At 42.2% G+C, this 10177-nt stretch overlaps 1 pseudogene; it reads left to right on the top strand.

The window, feature by feature from the left end:
- The first annotated feature begins 5740 nt into the window (after positions 1-5740).
- Positions 5741-8933, top strand: LOC130136877 (uncharacterized; annotated as a pseudogene).
- Positions 8934-10177: the final 1244 nt, after the last annotated feature.

Below are 10177 nucleotides of genomic sequence, written 5' to 3'. Positions count from 1 at the left end.
AATTGCGGGCGCCTGCTTTCTATTTTGTGAGGAGTCTCTATCCCTAAACAGATTCTGCTAGAGATAGATATCCATTCCACGTCAGTCTCTATCCCAAAACAGATTGATGTTGGTCGTGTGATGTTGCTGGCCTAATTTTGAGTGCTCTCTTCATGTAGTTATGCTGATTTTGGCTCTCGGAATTTTGAAGGCTCTGATCTTCCCCCACTTGCCCTTGTTAGGCATAAACTGTACTGTAACTGTCACGCCCCGTACCCCACGAAGCGCGAGCATCCCACCTTTGGTCATTTGACTGTGACGTCCCAGAAAGCATCGCCGACCCACACCCATACAGAGATCAAACACAAGCGGAAGAATAAAATAAACAAACCCAGACAACTACGATATGAGCCAAGGATAGCCATACATCAAACACCATCATAGAAAATAATTACACATTTATATTACTATTAAAAACCCTTTGTACAATATTTACAAGTACAAACAAAAAGGCACATAAGATCAGTAGCCACTTGGTCAAAAACGGATAAGTGGCTAGGGAGGTCAGGCTAAAACTCAGGGGGAGGGCTACAGTTCAAAAAGTAACGGCCCCCACTACTAACTAAGGACATTGGGTGACCCTAAGGTTCCCAATCAGGATCGAATGACTCGGAAGAATTCTCTGACAACTCCTCGGAGGCGTCCTCACTAGACTCTGACTCCTCCGAATCCATCGCCTAGGCTCGCTCATCCTCGAAGTCCGGCTCCAACTCCAGGTCAAGGTAAAGCTCGAACCCCTCCTCATCTGATCCCATCTCTGCCACCTCTCCGTCCTCCTCTACGTCCTGCTCCATGGCCTCGGGTTCATCCTCCTCCTCATCCATCGGCTCGGGGTCCTCCGCTAGTACATCAGGCTCCTCATTCACCTCCTCCTCCTGCATCATCCACTCGGGTGAAACCTCAGGGTCGATCACCTCACCATCAGTTATAATTGGCTGCATCAACCCAACATCATCGACCGGGATATCAAAGGTCCTGAGGGGTTCTCCCACATTTCCATCGGCATCCCGGTGGCACCATGCCACGTACTCCTGCTTCTGGTAAAAATACTCGCCTATCTCCACATATACTACTGATCGATACCTCACGAAAGCCTCCCCATTACCTGAGGGGTAGGTACTGGTATACTGCCGAATCTGTACAGGGATCCCAAAAAGAGTCAGTGGTCTCTCCATCCTCACGGTTGGGGGTCTGAAAAGTTTCGATTTACGCAACCGTGAGACGAATCTCAATGAGTTCAACTCCTAAACCTAGGCTAGGCTAGGCTAGCCTGCAATCTCCTGACCGGAAACAAATATTTAAATCACAATACAACAATAATCAAACCATTCTCTAACCCTGCAGGTTAGACATATCAACATATAATAGTCACGGCACATACGTGGTACACATTATCACACGTACGCCAATCGCATGCTCATGCACCGAGTCTCACACACTCGCATGCCAGTCCATGCATGCAAATGTCGTTGACAGGTCACGTGCATTTCCCGGCCCACTGGCCCACACTGGCACACTGGCAATCGCCCAATTTATTATTTATTACGACTTGAGTCAACAATATTCACGGCCCGGTGCGTCTAGCCTGCTTCAAAGTGCATGAGGCGCAGCAACCGATCTGGCCCAGTGTCTCTAGCCTGCTTCAAAGTGCATGAGGCGCAACACTGATCTCCTTACGAACCAGAGCCTGCTTCAAAGTGCATGAGGATGGTCGTCTTCCGGACGTACCGGGCATCGTCCTGCTTCAAAGTGCATGAGGACGGTATCGATCCGAAGGTCACGACCCGAAGGCCCTTAGGTGATCACACAATCCATTATTATCTAAACTCCGCGTAAAACGCTTCAGGGTATTTTAGGTGATCACATGCTCATGACAGGCACGCAGTCTCACACAATTTCATCACAAGCCTCATTCTCGACATTCATAATGCGTGCCATGAAATGCAACATGAGCATCCACATAACATAGGCACAGGCACACAGTTCAATCAAAGTCATTCCACAGTGCCTAATTCACAATCCACGTGCTTACTTGGCCAATTAATACCGTGCGGCCCAATTCCAAATACACAATTCAAGCCATCAATTGGCCAATCACACTCCGCACGATTCAGCCACACAAGCACGCAACATGGCATTTAACAATTAAACACAATTGATCACCAATCAATCAACAGCCAATCATTTTGGGTAATCCCGGCCATTCAGCTAATAACTCTTGCTGTCCAATATAATCCGGTACATTCCTCGAAAATATGGACAGCCGCAATTTCCTCAATCTGAGCCCAATAATTATCTATAATAATCCCACTAAATTCGTCGGATTTTATTTCCACCAATCAGTCCTCAATCCAGTCTGAATTATACACCGATAATACCTAAACCAGTCCAGAAAAATGCACTATCAGTCCTAATCCGGATTTAGGAATTTTACTCACTTAATCCAAGGTCACGACGACGGGGAACGGCAGCCGATCGCTGGTGAACAGTGAAGCCGGCGGCGGAATTCTCGGCGACGGCGTACGGGACGGTGTGAACAGTGACCGTACGGACGCGTTGAACAGTACCGACCGTACGGACACTGTACGGGGGCAGGTACAGGGTCGGCATCGTACGGCGTGGCTGGATGGCTGGGTGGCGACGGAACGACGATCCGAGCTCCGGCGCGGCGGCGGCGGTGCTAACCCGGGAGAGAAAAAGAGAGAAAAAGAGAGGGAAAGAGAGAGAGAAAGGGATCGGATGGAGGCGAGGCTCAGGCTGGGGTCTGTGGTGGTCGACGGCTAAGCACGGCGGCCGGCGGCGGCGTTCCGGTGACCGGCGGCTTGCTCCGGCAAGGCCAAACAAGAGAGAAAATGAGAGAAAAAAGGGAAGGAGGGGCTGTTCTGGGGTGGTTCAGCCGAATGAGAGGGAGAGGAGAGAGAAAATGATCTGATCTTGGTCAAAAATATCAGTCCAAAGCGCCACGTGTTGCCGATCCGGGCCGTTTGACCAAAATACCCCTAATCCGACGGCCGACGTTCGTTCTAGCCCAATAATTGATGGGCAAAATGGTCATTAGGTCAAATAATACAGCTGATAATCCATATTTAATTACCCCAAAAATTTTCCCAAAATTCGGAACTGAAAACGGCCCAGGGGCAAAACCGTCATTTTTCCGGTCCCGGGGCGAAGTTCCCTTTTTCACCCGTATCAACCCTCTATGTGCGTGGCCAACATAATATGGCGTCGGAATCGTGAAATTCATCGCGCAAGCCCTCGAAAATCGACCGCAAAGTTTCGGGAATAAAATAATATTATTTTTCCAATTTCTGTCGAAATTCCAATTTTTTGCCATAACGACTCCTGGTATGCGTGGCCACCCAAAAATGGTGTCAGCCTCGAAAAATAACCTCATTTGGCCTCGAAAAGCAACGCTGGCGTCCCGAGGGGCTAAATCGTAATTTTTCACCCCCGAACCGAAATTCCAATTTTTACTCGTACTAACTCCAAACGTGTATGGCCAGCGTGATATGACATCAGATTCCCAAAAATAGTCTCTTAAGCCTTTGAAAATCGGCATCGAAATCTGGGCCCAATTCCGTGAACAAAACTCGCTAAACTTTCAATTTCAGGGTCTCTCACTAACGGGCGGCTGTTTAGAGGTCATGCGTATCGACCTAGGGTTATCCGAGTCATAACGGTCCGATCATTGAGAGAGTGAGAAATTATCACTAGTCCCAGAGGTCATGATCGTTCGAATTAAGTTCAGGACTAGTTGGCCACGTGCACTCTCGGTCGTGCAGAATCACCTGCGATCCGATTGTACATCGTTGGCCTTGGCCAAACCAAATCCATCACCCTTTCCTACCATCGGCCCACGTTGGCCCAAAATATTCCCTCAGCGTCTTTCGTGATCGGTGTCCGTTTCACGATAGGGTCCCCGGTCCACGTACCATTTTCTAGTTAACCATACCCTATTGGTTAGTATCCCGAGAGTGATCAGCTCCGGGCGAGACTTACTAAAATGAAATGTGAATTAATATCAGTTTTATTGATCCCGGAATTACATCGAAATTCGGGCTGGTACAATAACCATTTATCTTCCCTTTTCTTTTGTATGTTTTTCGATTCCGCCTTTTTGAGTTTTGACAGAATTAGATCTGTTAAACGGATGAGTCGGGTCGGATTTGAGTTTGGTTATAAATAGTCCGACCTAACTTGACCCATTTAACCCATTTATGACCCATTTATCACAAGACAAAAATCTTGACCCATACCCAACCCGACCCATTTAACTAAATTTAGGGAAGCTTATTTCTGATAATTATTTTTAAAAAAATTGTATTGGTAAAACATCTTCATGCAATACAAATCTTTTAAAAAAATTGAGACTCCCTTTGTTTCGCGGAAAATATAACATTTCTGAAAAATATTTTTAGGAAATTGACAATATTTTCCAATATTTGGCTAAAACGTGGAAATGAACTAGAAAGTATTTTCTACTGTTTCAATTTTTATGAAGGAAACAGGAAGTTGGATCCCCCATTTTTGCTAATTTGCGATGGAATTTTACGACGAAAATAATTTATCGCTAATTTATGACGGAATTTGCTATGAAAAATAATTCGTCACTAATTTGCGAAGGAATTTGCGACGAAAATAATTCGTTGTGGCACATTCGTCGCTAATTAGCGACAAACCGTATTCGTCGCTAAATTTTTTATTTGCTGAATTTTTAATATAATATGTTTGTCACTAATTTTTTCGCTAATTAGCGATGAACACTATTCGTTACTAATTAGCGACGAACATTATTCATCATTAAATCCGTCGCTAATTTACTAATTCCGCAAATTAAAAATTTTGCGATGAACTTTAGGTTCGTCACTAATTTACTAATTCAGCAAATAAAAAATTTTGTGATGAACATAAAGTTCGTCGCAAAATTAGCGACGAACTTAAGATTCGTTGCTAATTTACTAATTTCACAAATAAAAAATTTAGCGACGAAAAATAATTCGTCGCTAATTTGCGACGAAAATAACTTTTGTGGCACATTCATCGCAAAATTCGTCGCTAAATTTTTTATTTACTGAATTTTTAATATAATATGTTCGTCGCTAATTAGCGACGGACACTATTTGTCGCTAATTCACTAATTCCGCAAATAAAAATTTTTGCGACGAACTTAATTGAAAATTAGCGATGAAAGTAAATTTGTCGCTAATTTGCGACGAAAATAGCGATGAAAAAGAGTTCGTCGCTAATAAAAATTCATCGCCAAATTTTGGGATTAACCTTTTGCGATGAACATGAAGTTTGTCGTAAAATTTTTTATTTGCTGAATTTTTAATATAATAAATCGTCGCTAATTACCATCGTCGTTAATTTCGACGTAAAATTATACTACATAAAAAAAGATTGACCCATGGAAAATTAGAATTTTGCGTTGCCCCGCCCTCACCCGCATGTTCTCTCTCTCTCTCTCTCTCTGCTGATTCCTCCACCACTCTGTTGACTCTCCTTCTCTCTGTCTCTCTCTCCCCGGAAACAATGGCGTCTTAGCTCCCTCCTTCTCTGTCTACAGTCCAGCAACTCTGTCTCTCTCTCTTCTCGTGTAAGGGGCTCTCGACTCCCACTTGGGTTCTTCTTGAAGCGCCGCATCGTCCTCGCGTTCGAAGCGCCTTGGCTTCCGTGCGGCGTTTGCCGGGGAGGTGGCGGCATGGTGGACTCGGGGCTCTCCGGTTCGAACGAAACCAGCTACAGCAGCGGCGTGTGCTCCACGCCGACCGGCACGGAGGCTCCCTCCTCATACGCGACGCCGCCGGATACGGAAGCCCTGAGGAGGCTCTCCGACAGCCTCGAATCGATCTTCGAGCGCCCGCGCGCCGGCCCCGGCTCGTCCTTCTCCGACGCCGCGAGGTCCCCGTCCACCGGTGCGTCCTCGCCGCGCGGAGCCCGTTCTTTGGGGCCGCGTTCGCGGGGAACGAGAGCGGAGCGAGGCTCGAATTGGCGGAGGTGTTCGGCGTGAATTCTTTCTTGGGTGTTCTTCCTTTTTTTTTTTTCTGGGGAAAAGGAAGAAACTGGAGAGGTGCACGCCGGTGAGGAAGCCTCACACTTCGACTTCAGATCTGCTCACGTGGTCGGAGACTCCGCCTCCCCACGATTCGGTGGCGCCCCGTTCGGCTTCCTCTCTCTCCAATTCTCGCTCTCACCAGGTGCGGCGTTCGGTTGATTCATTCTTGATCTTTCGTTTTCGTTTCTGTTTGATGCGATGAGTGTGCTTCTGCTTTATTTTTTTCATGTGAAGTACTGATGATTTCCTGCTCATAGAATGAGTTTAATTTGCAAATGAAATGGGAGGAGGTTCATTTGATGTGCGATCAATCTCTCATTTGCACTCTTTCGTGAGACATATCTATTTGTTAATTTTTCATTTGAACTCAATTTGAGACTGAAGTGGCAAATTCCTTCTGCCTGCTTGTTGAACTGTTCTTTTTTTTTTTTTTCCCCTTTGGCACTCTGCCATTAGTTTCATTTCTGACTTCTACTGAATTTCTTACTCTTGTTAAACTGATGGCTTCATCACGGTTGCTAATTTTGTAGGTGTTGTGAGAAGAGAGTAAGTGCTGTTGCAGTAAGCAATGATGGCCTATTTGTGTGTTTTGCTGATAAGCTTGGAGTTGTTTGGGTTGTGAGTTTAAAGGAGGATGCTGAAAATCAGGCTTTGCCTGATTAAAAAGCAGCACCAATGCTGGCTCACTATTGCAGCATCATCGCTAGCTTGGTAAGTTGGTTTCTTTTTCAAGGTGTCCCTTTTATCCCCTTCTCTGTGTCCAACATACCCAGATAAAGTTTAAACTGTTGTTAATTTTTTGAAAGAGAACTCAAATGTTAAATTCTTTTATTGATTTTGGTAATGCTTAAATATTTGCTAATTTTTGGCGTGACTGTCCATCCTTGACGTCATGATGACCTGTATGCTTTTGAATGCTTCGTCGTTGTGTTATTAAGTGAAGGATCTGTTGCAGGAATTTTCTCCAGATGGACGGTTCATTGTCAGTGCTGATCGGGATTATAAAATTCGTGTAAGGCTATTTACTTGTCTATCAGTTAAACTTCTAGGTTGTTCTTATACCAATCTTGTATCATTTTGTAATTGCAACAGGTTACTGTGGTTCCCAAGAATCCATTGGATGGGGCTCACGAGATACAAACTTTTTGCTTGGGTCATTCTGAGTAAGTGTCTATGCGTTGAAGTTCGAGGCCAGGTGTTTTAAATAGAAATTTTGAAAAGATTTTGGCTTTTTATGTGCCCTTGACACGATTAAACATCGAATCATGTATGCTGTTCCGAAGATTTTATTGGCAGATTAAGTGGGGTACTAAGTCGCTTTATTTCTGACGTTGATGACAGATATGTATCCTGCCTTGACTTCATTCGTTCCCCAGATTATCCACATGGGCTTCTTGTTTCAGGAAGCGGTGATTCCACTCTGAGTGATTGCAGCTGAGAAGTTTCCCCGGTTTACATGGAGTCTAGTTTTGCCTAAGTACTCAGTGCATCTTTCCTCTGTAGGTTCGCCTTTGGGATGTGACATTGGGTTCTCTCTTGGATACTTGTGAAATTGGAGCTAAGGTATTGGTTCCTCACTTCTTTGAATGTAAGATGGTATCACTGACTTGAATGCGTCTAAGATTTTTGTCAGACTTATAATGCCTCAAAGATTCTATTATAGTACCTACTTCCACAGAACTGTATTCAGGTTAACTTATGTCTCAGTTAACCAGTAAATGTGCTTGCACTTTCACAATAGAGCAAAAAGACTAAGAATGCTTAGGTGTGGTTCAAACTAGCTGCTGTTTCTTTCATTATAATTTTGTTCTGTTTTGTTCTTCACCCAGTTTGACAGAAGGATTTACTTTCTTCCTGAAGGCAGAACTTTCAGCTACTGATGGAATAGAAGAAGAGCCCTGTCATGCTGTCACTGATCTTTGCACTTGTCCAAATGGTACATCCGTAGCATTGGCAGTTCAGAGGCAAGTTCCAGAATACTCGTAACTCTTTAGGCTTGAACCTGGAAGATTTCCTGATTCATTTTCTTGATTCTGATGCTTCATGTGTGGTTTTTGTAGCTTGAAAGGTGTAATGCTTTTGAACTGTGATCTTTCTGCTAAAACTCTTTCTATAGCCAAGGTAAGCATATCCCTAGTACTCTCCCTGTTTTGTATTTTCGAATAGCCTGCAAATACATGCAATGCATGGGTCAATTTTCTTGCGACATGTCTATGCATTAAGGGATCGATCTGGGGAAAGAAGAATTCTAATTACGCTCATTCCCTCAACCCATTGTAGCCAGACCTTTGAATAGATGACCGTCTGACAATGTTTATATGAATTATTCAATCTTGTATCGAGTTTAAGGTGGCTCGCACGTGTTTTGTTATTATGAGTAGGTTGTAGATTGTAATCTATTGTTGCTACTTCTGGACCCTTTTTATTTGGTTAAATGCATACATAACGCAGTGTCGGTCCCTTGACTGCTGATTTTTTCAGGTGATACTCATTGAAGGAGAGACCTTAATACCGACAAGCTTGGGGACAAGCTTATCCGAGGGACTTCTGTGGATGGTCACGGTATCTCTAAGTTGCGTGGTTTCAACCAATCCTCTTTGGCTCGAGTGAGGGCCGTGTCTGCTTTTGAGGACAACAGTCAGGATGTACAGCGGAGGGAACATAATCCTCTTGAGAGGATTATGTTCAAGTACATTGAGCTATGTGTTGATACGCGGAGGGGGAGATTTGCCAAGGATGTTCAAGTACATTGAGCTATATGTTCAAGTACATGGAAAATGTAGATGAATGTATTTCATTTTGATATTATTATAATATTTTGATGTTATTAAGTGCTTAATCAATGTTAAATACAAATTCTAGAAATTAATTTTGCTTTTAATTAGATTTAAAATCGAAAAATAGAAATGATTTTATCATACGATCACAAATTATAAAAGTTCATTGCAAAAATAAAATTTCGTCGCTAATTTCATCCCTAAACAATATTCGTCGCTAAAGAATTAATAAAAATTTGTCGCTAAATTCGTCCCGGAACAATGTTCGTGGCAAATTAGTGACGAATTTTGCCACGAATAAATTTGTCGCAAATTACTGAACAAAAAAAAAATCGTGGTAAATTAACGATGAATTTTGCCACGAATATAGTTCGTCTATATTCGTGGCAAATTAGCAACGAAAATTGAAATTTTTCATCGCTAAATTTTGTGACGCCAAATTGGCGACGAAAGTTTTTTCGTCGCAAATTCGTTTAGCGATGAATTTTGCCAAATTTTTCATGGCAAAATTCGTCGCTAAAACTTAATTTTTTTTATAGTGCAAAAGCACTAATTTGAAATGGAAACTCTCACAAATTCCAGTAAGTGGAATTTTTTTAAATATGAAGGATGAAAAAATAAATTAAATACTAAAATATAGATAATCACAAGTCGAAAAATATCATAACTAACTCAAAAGGAATCATTAATAATGAATTAGTAGACAAAAATAATGAATTAGTAGACAAAAAAAAATTACCCTATTGATTCGATTCTTGTAGATGAAGGTATGCAAGGACCTAAAATAAATTACAAGATCAATCTTAGGATCACATGAGCCAAAGCTAAACTTAAAATAAAGAAAAAAAGGATTTTCGATCGAATTCCATATTAAGTTTATTTTTGAGTTATTAATGTTGCAATTTAAAACCCTTTGAATTTACCTAAAATCTTTTTTTTTTTAAATCGGTCAAGCGAGTCTCTTATTTTTTACTCATTCAAAAAATACCCTATTGATTCGAATCTCGTAAATGAAAGTATGTAAGGACATAAAAAAAATTACAAGCTCAATCTTATGATCACATGAGCCAAAGCTAAAGTTAAAATAAAGAAAAAAGGATTTTCGATCAAATTCCATATTAAGTTTATTTTTGAGTTATTAATGTTGCAATTTAAAACCCTTTGAATTTACCTTAAATCTTTTTTATTTTTTAATCGGTCAAACGAGTCTCTTATTTTTGACTCATTCAAACTCATCTATTCAGTTGAATTGCGAAAATCAAGGGAAATCGTGGTGCAAAAGATCCGGCCAGATAACCGCTCGGAA

The sequence above is a fragment of the Syzygium oleosum genome, unplaced genomic scaffold, assembly GCF_021117445.2.
Source record: "Syzygium oleosum isolate NSW1041296 unplaced genomic scaffold, Sole_v2.1 Sole_v2.53, whole genome shotgun sequence".
Lineage (NCBI taxonomy): Eukaryota > Viridiplantae > Streptophyta > Magnoliopsida > Myrtales > Myrtaceae > Syzygium > Syzygium oleosum.
The sequence above is the reverse complement of the archived record's forward strand: the minus strand, read 5'-3'. Positions and strand labels throughout refer to the sequence as shown.